This window comes from Prunus avium, chromosome 3 (genome assembly GCF_965620075.1).
Source record: "Prunus avium chromosome 3, drPruAviu1.hap1.1, whole genome shotgun sequence".
NCBI classification, from domain to species: Eukaryota; Viridiplantae; Streptophyta; class Magnoliopsida; order Rosales; family Rosaceae; genus Prunus; species Prunus avium.
The window spans coordinates 35,857,690-35,867,839 of record NC_142286.1 but is presented as its reverse complement, the minus strand read 5'-3'; the positions used below and the strand labels follow the sequence as shown (position 1 = coordinate 35,867,839).

Here is a 10,150-nt window from a genome sequence, read left to right as displayed (position 1 = left end):
AAAGTATTAAATTTCGGGTTTGGGGTTCCATTTGTTTGTTTTTTTTTTTGCTAGGAACAAAGAAAATTGTGGGGTTTAAATTGAAAATCTCTTTTGTTTCTTATTTTTTCAGTTTGGGGTGTATTTAAGGGTAGTTTGGAAAGATAGTGGGGGTTTCTTAGAAATTGTGAAAATTTAAATTAAAAGATGGGGTGAACTAAGAGAAGTGTGGGGTTTAAATAGAAAATCTCTTAATAAACCTGTCGTGTCGAGTTGACCTCCTAATTTTCCATTGCGGGTTTCGAGTTGTGTATTGGATTTACTCACTAAGTGGTAACATAGCGAAGTAAAAATGTAGAAGTAAAAAAAACGTTGAGAAAGATATGACTATTCAAAGAATAATCACAATAATGGGAGAATTTATTATGATGCGCAAAGAAAAATTTGTAAATTACAAAAATTAATTTAGCATGTAATTGTTTTATTTTGTAATTAGCATGTAATTGTTATAAATATAAATATCAAATGATATACATATGGAATTCTATTTCTTTGAAAAACAACTTGTAGAGACATTATATCAAATGTTGTAGCCTATAATCACAAAGTTATCAACAACATGGTGAATAAGGCTCTAGAAGAGGGAAGAAAAAATCCTCCTAGAGCCGTTTTCGCTTTGAGGGGGGAGGAAGCCATTGTTCTTCCTCTCCTCTCCCCTCTTCACTTTGTTATGATTTCCTCCAACCATCATAGGCGACTGCGTCTTAGCGTCGGATCTCTACCTAAGTTTCGACATCAGATCTCCATCTGCGTTTCGGCGTAGGATCTCCACCACCATCCTTTTTGCGGTTTCTTTATGTTCGGAATAAGTCACAGAGACTCTGGGTTCTCTGTGTAGTTTTCACCTCTCCTTTTGTGAGAGTCTTTCACCTCTCCTTTGTGAGAGCTTTTTATCTCTCATTTGTGAGAGTTTTATTTGTATTGTTATGGCTTGGTTTTTTCAAGCTTTATCTATTTTTGATTATTCTGAGTTTGCAATCTTAGTTGGGATGCCTATGCCATAGTTTATTCGATCTTGTGTGATCGTTAGTGGAGGCGCATTAGATTGTCTTAATTTTGATGTTAGACGACTCCGTTATTGTAATCGCCCTTTGTGGCTAGTTTGTTTTGGCCCCATGTGGCTAACGGCTTTTTTGGCTGAATTATGAATGCAATCCTAGAATTTCTCCACACAAAAAAAGGCTCTAGAAGAGGAGGAAGTGGCAGGGATTTCAATCTCCTTATTGTACATAGATGATTGGGGCACTGGTGAGTATAATGATTGGAGTCAAAATCCATGATTTCGTCCAACATAATAACAAAGGTAGAAACAAATGCAATCATCATTGTAGCTATATATAAAAAGAGGGTGAAAAAGCCTATAATCTTTGGTTGTTCTCCACCATTCCAATCCTCTCAGTGTAGCTATCCCCAAAATCTCCACCATTCCACTCCTCTCAGTGTTGACCCTTGGTTGTTCTTCAAATGGTTCCTGCTTTCCTCTAGATGTATTGGTGAGTTTGAATATGGGGGAGTTGTGGCTTCTCGATTTGAGGTTGTCCTTCACTTTGTCCCTTTCTCTCTCCTCTCGATTTGGCTTCATCATTTGGTTATAGCAGATAACCGAAAAGTGATTTCTTGCTAATATCTTGGAAGATGTGTATTGTCATGGCACTACTACGGCTCTGGTGCTTGCACCACCTCCTTCTTGTTTCATGGTTATGTTTGTTTTATCTTGGGGTTGTTGGTTTATGGTGGCAGATTGGTGGTAGTTATGCTTTTTTGTTGTTTTTAATTTGGTTAGTTTTTGTCAGTTTTAGTTTTGTTTATCTCTGATGATATCATTATCTGGAGAAGTTTTGTTGTCCTTGTTTATCTGATACTGCGGAGAGAGAGAGAGAGAGAGAGAGAGAGAGAGAGAGAGAAGGAGATGGGTTGCTACATTTTTTGTTGTTTTAGTTGTTTTATTGCTTTTTTAGTACTTCAAAAGCTTTTTTCAAAGTACATGTTTAGGCAAATGCAAAACTCAAAAAAAACCCTCCTAGAGCCGTTTTCACTTTGAGGGGGGAGGAAGCCATTGTTCTTCCTCTCCTCTCCCCTCTTTACTTTGTTATGATTTTCCTCCAACCAACATAGGCGACTGCGTCTCAGCGTCGGATCTCCACCTGAGTTTTGACATCGGATCTCCATTTGCGTTTCGGCGTCGGATCTCCACCATCATCCTTTTTGCAGTTTCTTTATGTTCGGAATAAGTCACAGAGACTCTGGGTTCTCTGTGTAGTTTTCACCTCTCCTTTTGTGAGAGCTTTTCACCTCTCTTTTGTGAGAGCTTTTTATCTCTCATTTGTGAGAGTTTTATTTGTATTGTTATGGCTTGGTTTTTTCAAGCATTATCTATTTTTGATTATTCTGAGTTTGCAATCTTAGTTGGGATGCCTATGCCAGAGTTTATTCGATCTTGTCTGATCGTTAGTGGAGGCGCACCAGATTGTCTTAATTTTGATGTTAGACCGCTTCGTTATTGTAATCGCCCTTTGTGGCTAGTTTGTTTTGGCCCCTTGTGGCTAATGGCTTTTTTGGCTGAATTATGAATGCAATTCTAGAATTTCTCAACCAAAAAAAAAAAAAAAAAAGGCAAATGCAAAACCCACATATTAATATTACAAGGCTGAACCATAATTTTATAACAATTAGATGGAGACGTTTCAGTTTCATAACTTTTTTTTTGCTTGATATAACTTTATTCCAAAATAGAAGGAAAGTTGGAATTCTCTCTCTAATGTTTAAAATATTAAATAAATCTTATCATTAGACCCAACATACCAATATACATCCATGCAACCCTATTCAGATTTGTTTTATTATCAAACTACTATGTTGCTAGAATATTGTTGAAAGGACCTATCCCGAATTCCTTCTTGGAATCCATTGATGACAACTTTTTCATTAAAATTCTGATTCAAGCCCGGTAAGTGTCCACGAACTTGTGAGAGCGAGTTCTACGAAATAGTATGAAAAAAATTCAAAAAATTCAAAAACTTGTCTCGAACAAACATCGAACAAAAAAACCCCTATTCTGAAGGGCAAACCGGTAATTTCACAATAAATAAATCGAAAATTAAACAAGTTCAGGACGAGATGTTACAATTGTTCTCGTAACTGAACCCTAACAAGGTTTATACACTTATATTGGTCAAACATACTTAGTATTTACTCATAAAGGGTGAAGGAGATTGATGATGCAGTTTAGCGAAGCATCTTCTTCTTAGTAAGTTAGAGCTTATCTCCAGGCTCCAGCATAACCATATGTTTGAGGTATAATGCTAACCATATTCGGTCTTGAAATTGTGCTATTAGGGCTTTTAGGTGAACATTAGTTATCAATAGTTTTGAATTATTAATATGAGCTGAATCTTGCGTCACTTAGAGCATCCACAATCATGCCTCTTATTTTTTAGTTAAAATTTAGCTAAAAACACTTAAAATCTATTTTAAGAACTCTCTATAAAATTTGAACTCCAATCATACCTAGTTTAGGGAGTCATAAATACTATAATTATTTCTTAATTCAATATAATTGGTCCACCTCTATTAAAAAAGGGAGCAATTTTACTCATCACATTAACTAGAGGTGTATTCTCACTACCACCCTCAAAGGCTGAAACGTGTCCTATTATTAACCTTAGTTAACTTTTATTATGTGAGAATCTGAAAAAATAAATAAATAAGGGCCCACACCCTTCTCTTCACTCCCCTCTTTCCTCCTTTTACACCTTCCTTTTCTTTCTTTCCTTCCCGACCCCCGACACTTCTGTAACAACCCAAACCTTAATTATTATTTAACTATTAATTTAATGAAGGAAAAGACTAAACTACCATCGGAATAATTTATTAAGTTTTAAATTGACTTTTTGATCGGGAAAGATTTTGGGGAATTTGTTTGTACCGTTGCGTAGAGCACGACGAATCGAGTCCGTAGACACGTAGTGGGCTTGAATTGGACTTTTAACGAGGAAGATACGATCAAAATACAAAATGGGCAAAATTGTAATTTTGGAAAAAAAGAATCAGATTTTTAAATCTGAATTTCTTCTCTCTCCTCACTCTCTCTCTCTCCTCGAGCAAACCCCCCCCCCCCCCCGACTGGTTTTTGGTCCGACCTCTCCCCTCCTTGCAAACCACCGCCAACCGCCGCCATACCTCCCTGGACCGGCCAAGACTGAAACGGCCAACTTCTACCGTCGCAGCCCAGCCCTTCCCGACGCCAACCACCACGCCGATCGCCGGAGAATCGCGGAGGAAGTCGCGATTCTCGACTGAGTTTTCGCCGCCGTTTTCTTTCTCCTCCGGCCACCGATCGTGACGAGTAAGGTATGGTTTTTGGACTATTTTTCGAGCTCTAGCTGATGGTTGGGTATGATTGGAGAGATTTTGAGGTTTGATTGGTTAAATTTCGAGTTGAAATTCTGCCAGTTTTGTGTCGCTGTTTTCAGCCACTTCCGGCCACTTTTTGGCCTTAGTCCAAGAACAAAAGTGGTTCCAAATTTGGTGTTTTACCTAGGACAAGAGTTTGGGCCGGCGGTTTAGAGATTTGCCGGTCGCCGGAAATTGTTAGGCACACCCACGCGCGGCCGGCGCGTGGGCGGCGCGTGGGCCAGGTAGCAGGAGCCACTCTTGATCCTAGAATAATCCTCGTGTCCTCACGAGTGCGTAGGATTTCGCGGATCTCAATTCGGATAACGTTTGAACCACGAACGGATCTCGCATAGTGTGTGATTTCCGGGTTCATTATGTTCAGACCGTTGGATCGTAGTCAAACTGGAGTATGTTGATATAGGTAATTTCAAGATCTTGTAGGTTTTGACGGATCGTCAATCGGAGTCTGGATACTCCGAAAAGGCCAACCCTAGGGCTAGGATTATAGAAAAATCACTCATCCGTCCGATCGTGCGATCGTGAGCAATCCGACCGTTCGATCGAGACCAAACTCTCGGGACATGTGTCCTAGGCGTATCGAAATCTCTAGGAACGATCGGATTGGAATTCGGAGGTTGTGGACCCTACGGGGTCCCTAGTTGACTTTTTGGGACTTTATCGCTTTTGAGTCCCTAAATGCTTTTAAATTGTAACCAGTGAGAGGAAAGCTAGTGTGGGCTTAAGAGTGACCTTTAAGTTGATGCACGCACTTTTAGGAGCCGGGGGTCAGGGTTTTTAATTTAATATTATATTATTGAGCAGAGGTTTTAATAAAATACTATGTTGGTCATTCAGGCACCCGGGCACCAGGTGACCTGCAGGAGGGACCTTCAGCAAGGTCCAGCTAGCTCAGAGTATCTGTGAGTGGACTTTTTGTTTTATAAATGATTTTATGCAGTTTATTCTTATTATTTGATCTGGAATAAGTTATTCATTGATCAAAGTGTTAACAGCTTGATTTATCGCTTTTATATGTTTTAATTATTATATGCCTTTAAGCATGTCAATTTATATGCTGCCGAGTGGGATATCCTTAAGGGATATAGGAACAAAGGAAAAATCTAATTAAATAACAGATTAAATGGCAGCAGAGTTCGGAAATAAATAAGAATTCGCTTTATTTCTTTTTTAGCTTTTCTAAAATTATATTTTCTTAGAAACCACCATAGGTACCCAAGATTAATAAAGGTTGCCTTCGATAATATGTTGCCTTCGGATTTAAATGGTTGCCTTCGGTTATAACGATGTCTACGGACATCCAGTTGCCTTCGGGTAGGTCAGCATGCTTGACACAGCCCCACGAGTCTCGGGGACGCTCGAACCGTGTGGTGCTAGGATTGCGGATCAGGCCGACCAAGTGTCCCCTGAATTCTGCTAGGATTGCGGATCAGGCCGACCAAGTGTCCCCTGAATTCTGCTAGGGTTGCGGATCAGGCTGACCAAGTGTCCCCTGAATCTGCTAGGATTGCGGCTTGGGTGACCTTGTGTTTCCCGAGGTCTGCTAGGACGTGTCACTCCGGTGGCATGATCGGTGCATATTTACATATCATTTTGTACCATTCTAGCTTATGATTTGGTTATGTTTTTGAGTTAAACTTGTGCTTTTAATCCTTTTTGTGTTTATCTTTCAGTTCATTGAGCTTTAGGTAATAATGAGGGCTTTGGATAGTAAATGATGCAATCCATGCATGTTAGGGCCTAATTTGGATGAATGGATGAAGAGCTTAAAGACAAACTCAATTTTGGCTACAGTCCCCTGCCAGCCCAGTTTCGTAGGTCATATTGCAAGCTTTGTTTCAGCAACCTACATAGCTCGGATGAGGCCACATTCTTCATGAAAGTTGTTCCAATGGGTGTGTAATATAACATATCCAAAATGCAGCCCCATTGGATAAATATGGAGTCTGTTACCTAGCAAACACAGAGCCATGCTCAGGATGGATTTTATCAGCGCGCAAAATGAGTTAGCAATTTGTTTTGGCCTTAACTTCCTCCTCCGACCTTGGATTGGCCCAAATGATATATGGCTGGAAAGAAGACATTCTGAACTTCAAGTTTGAGTGCTTAAAGTCTTAATTTGCTTAAGGGAAGCCCAATTCGTAAGCCCTTGAAGTTGCTGGTCATGCTGACCTCAGGATGAGCTATTATTTCTGGTTGGAAGCTTGGTCATGGTGACATGAAGATGAGCTAGGGCTGCTGGTGGGATTTATTAGTGAAGTGCATCAACCATTTCAGATTTTATAATGGAAGTGTTGTATGCATTAGTGAAGTGCATCAACCATTTCAGATTTTATAAAACAAAGTGTTGTATGCATTAGCCATACTTAATTCAGATTTTCAGCTTCCTTAGGCCTATATATAGTGAGGTTTCCCAAGCTTGTAAACACACCCCAAAGGGGGGAGCTCTCAAACACTTCTCTAGAGCTCCCTTCCCTTCTCTCCCTCAAATTCTCTTAGTTTTCCTTTCTAGTTCTCAATTGATTGTAACAAAAATCCTTTTACTAAATTTTCCTTTAAGTCTTTCCAAGTTCTACTTTAATTTTCATTGTTATGTAAATTCTTTTCTTTAGTTTCAAGTTTGATTAGTTTCCAAGTTTCAATTATGGTTTTTGTTCTTATTCATTATGCTTATAAGTTAATATGCTTGTTTGAATGATTGATCACCATTTAGGCTTGCATGTTAGCTATCTTGGTTTGAATTAAGAGTATACACCATGCTTTAATTCGAATTGAACTATGAATAAGAAGAGTATGTATGGACATTCGACAACAGGGATTAGATACATGCTTGGTTGTTTAAATTGTTCTTCTATGCTTAATGGGTTCCTAATGCTTAATTTTAGGTTAGACAACAAATGATCAAATTAGGGAATTAGGAACACAAGGTTATGACCAAACACCATGGCTTAATCATACATTAGCTAGAATCAATCCGTTAATCTAATTGAACTTGGGAACTTATCTACTTGAGTTAGTTATTTTCTTTTTTTCTTGTTTTATTTATTTCCTTTCTTTTTCATTTCTGTTTTGTGTAGGGAAATGAATTGGATCATTCAATCACCAATCCTCGTGGGATCGACCTCGCACTTACATATGCTATACTACCAAACGGCTCGTGCACTTGCGAGTATCACAAGTTGAGGATGCAACTGAATCCATTTTGGTGCAGCTGTATCTACGCAACATGGCACAAGGATGGAATTGACGGATTATATGGAATTGACGGATTATAAGGAATTGACGGAAACTAAAGGAATTGACGGAATTATAAATGGGTACACTTGGTGGTAGATTTAAAGTTGATTTTAATGCTTTCAAGGATTTAATGTTTTAATCAAGTGTGTGATTGTTTATATATATATACACACGCTTGTATTGATTTCTGTACGTATATTTATATAAGACTTAATGTTTGATTAAGTGTATGATTAGCTCTTAGTATAGTTTATAACTGTTTTTACAGAGGGGTTAGTATGTTCTAATACTATTTTCTAACGCTTTGTTTTTGGTCCACTCACCCTTTAAATGTTTTGCGCCCCCAGGCAGTAGTCGTGCGTCAGCGCGCCACCACCGGGCCGAGTCCACCTTCCGCCACTTTTCCTGACAACGTAGAGTCTTGTGTAACTATTTTACACCTGTAATCTTCTGTATAGAGCTCTGATATTGCCCTAGATTGCATGTCTAACTGTTGGAATGTAATTATTCGCATGCTGACAGTTGGTGTATATTTTATATGCATGTTTGACAGGTGTAATCTTGGGATTGGTTTAACTGCAGGGGAGACCTTGCTGAATTTTTCAGCAAAAGTCCAACCCCAGTTTTAGTTGAAAGTTGACTAGTAGGGCAATTAGGTCATTTGTGTTCGGCACTTGCCAGGTGTCGGACACAAACAGGGTCATGCTCAGATTTCAAAGTGGAATTTGAGTCGGGTCCTGTCACTTCTCTCTCTTCTCTTCTCTCTCCTCCCTCACCAATATGCTCGTCAAATTCATTGAAGAAATCTGTTTCATTTACTTACTTGTGACTCTATTCATCATCTGGGCTTTGTTGTAGTTTGGTTATGAATGATTTGTGGGCTTTCTCAAATCTGCATTTTGCACGGATTCTTTGAATTTATTTTTGAGAAAAGCCGAATATCCTTGCCTCCTTGTTGCTTTGGGAAGTATAAGATTGAATTAATTAAACGAATTATTTGTGTTAGGCTTTTGATTAGAGACAATGCTTTTGGAAGTTCAGCTAATAAAACTGGTTATTTGTGAGACCATTCATCCCAAAACTGGTTATTTATGGAGGCTTTGTTATTTGTGAGAACAATCAACGGTTTTGTTATCAAGCATTTTTGGCACTAGATTTATACTTTTTTTCTCTTTAAACTTCAATGTTGATGAAGATGTGAATGAATCCTATTCAAATAAAACATCTAAACCCTCTGGTTTTCTATTTTTTGAAATGGGTGAAGGTCGCCGCCTATGGTGGTTTCTGGAAATGGAAAAAAGAAATGGGGTTGAGTTGTTTTAACTTGAGTAATAAATAATCATTTATATTTTTGCGAAGAGTGTAAGAGAGGGAGAGATAAATAATGAGGAAGAGAGAAGGGGTCGGGAGAGGCTGAAAGAAAGAAAAGACAAAAAAAGGGAAGGGGAAAAGGAGGAAGGAAGGGGAGAGAGGGCTGTGGGCCCCTTTTAAATTATTTTTTAAAATTCTCTCATAAAAGTTAACCAAGGTTAACAATGGGAGAATTTACATCCTTGACAGGTGTCACTAGCATTAATTAAAAGTTTAAAAAATGCATAAAACAAAGCATCATTAAATTATAAAGAGCCACTAGAAGTCCTTTCTCCCTCTTCAAATTTAAGAGCTCCTAGGAGGTGGATAGAGAGCATAGTTGAAGTTGTATTTTATCCAATTCCTCCCTAAAATTTGTCTAAGGAGGTGGTTTAGAGAATCCATTATAGATGCTTGTAGGATACCGACAGTCTACTAAAGTCTTTATATTCAAAGTAATCAAACAGTTCAATACACATCTAATTAATTTTATTAAGTTATAATCGTCCTTTCTGTTTTCGAAGTTCTTCATTCAGTCTGCCCTCCAGTTTCCTTGTTAATAAGAATTGACTGACTCAATCTATATCTTGGCTCCACCATTTCAGTACTAAGTTTACAAGATTGTGCGAGGCTCTCATTATGAATTTGTGCATGTTATGTGATGTGTGATGTAACATCCCGGTCCGAAAAAGAAATAAAATAATTAAATTAGGAGGAAATAAATTTGAATTAGAAAATAAGTTGAAATAAACAATAAAAATAAAGTGATTTGAATTAATTAAGGGTTTTGAAAATAATAAATATTTACGTAATTTTAAAAAGAAGCAAAAAGGTCATTTTAAGTTTGGGAAGGAATTTGGGACTTCCGGTTATACCGTTGCGTAGAGCATGTCGAAACGAGTCCGTAGACACGTACCGGGCTCGAATTCGAGTTATAACGAGAGAGATACGAGCAAAAATTGAGAGGGGGCAAAAATTGTAATTTTTGCAAAAACTGGTTTTAAAAACCAGATTTCTCTCTCTCTCTCTCGCTGCTGTCGCGAGCCCCCCTCCCCCCTTGTGAACAGCGCAGCGGCTGTTCGTTCACCTTCACCACCGCCACCACCGGCCT

The 10,150-nt window shown here is 38.4% G+C and overlaps 1 long non-coding RNA gene across 1 annotated transcript; it reads left to right on the top strand.

Moving 5' to 3' along the window:
- Positions 1–5,021: 5,021 nt before the first annotated feature.
- LOC148296059 (uncharacterized) lies at positions 5,022–8,241 on the top strand. Its single transcript, XR_015834311.1, has 2 exons — positions 5,022–5,354; positions 8,037–8,241. It is a non-coding gene; the product is annotated as an uncharacterized LOC148296059 (long non-coding RNA).
- The last annotated feature ends 1,909 nt before the right edge of the window (positions 8,242–10,150 follow it).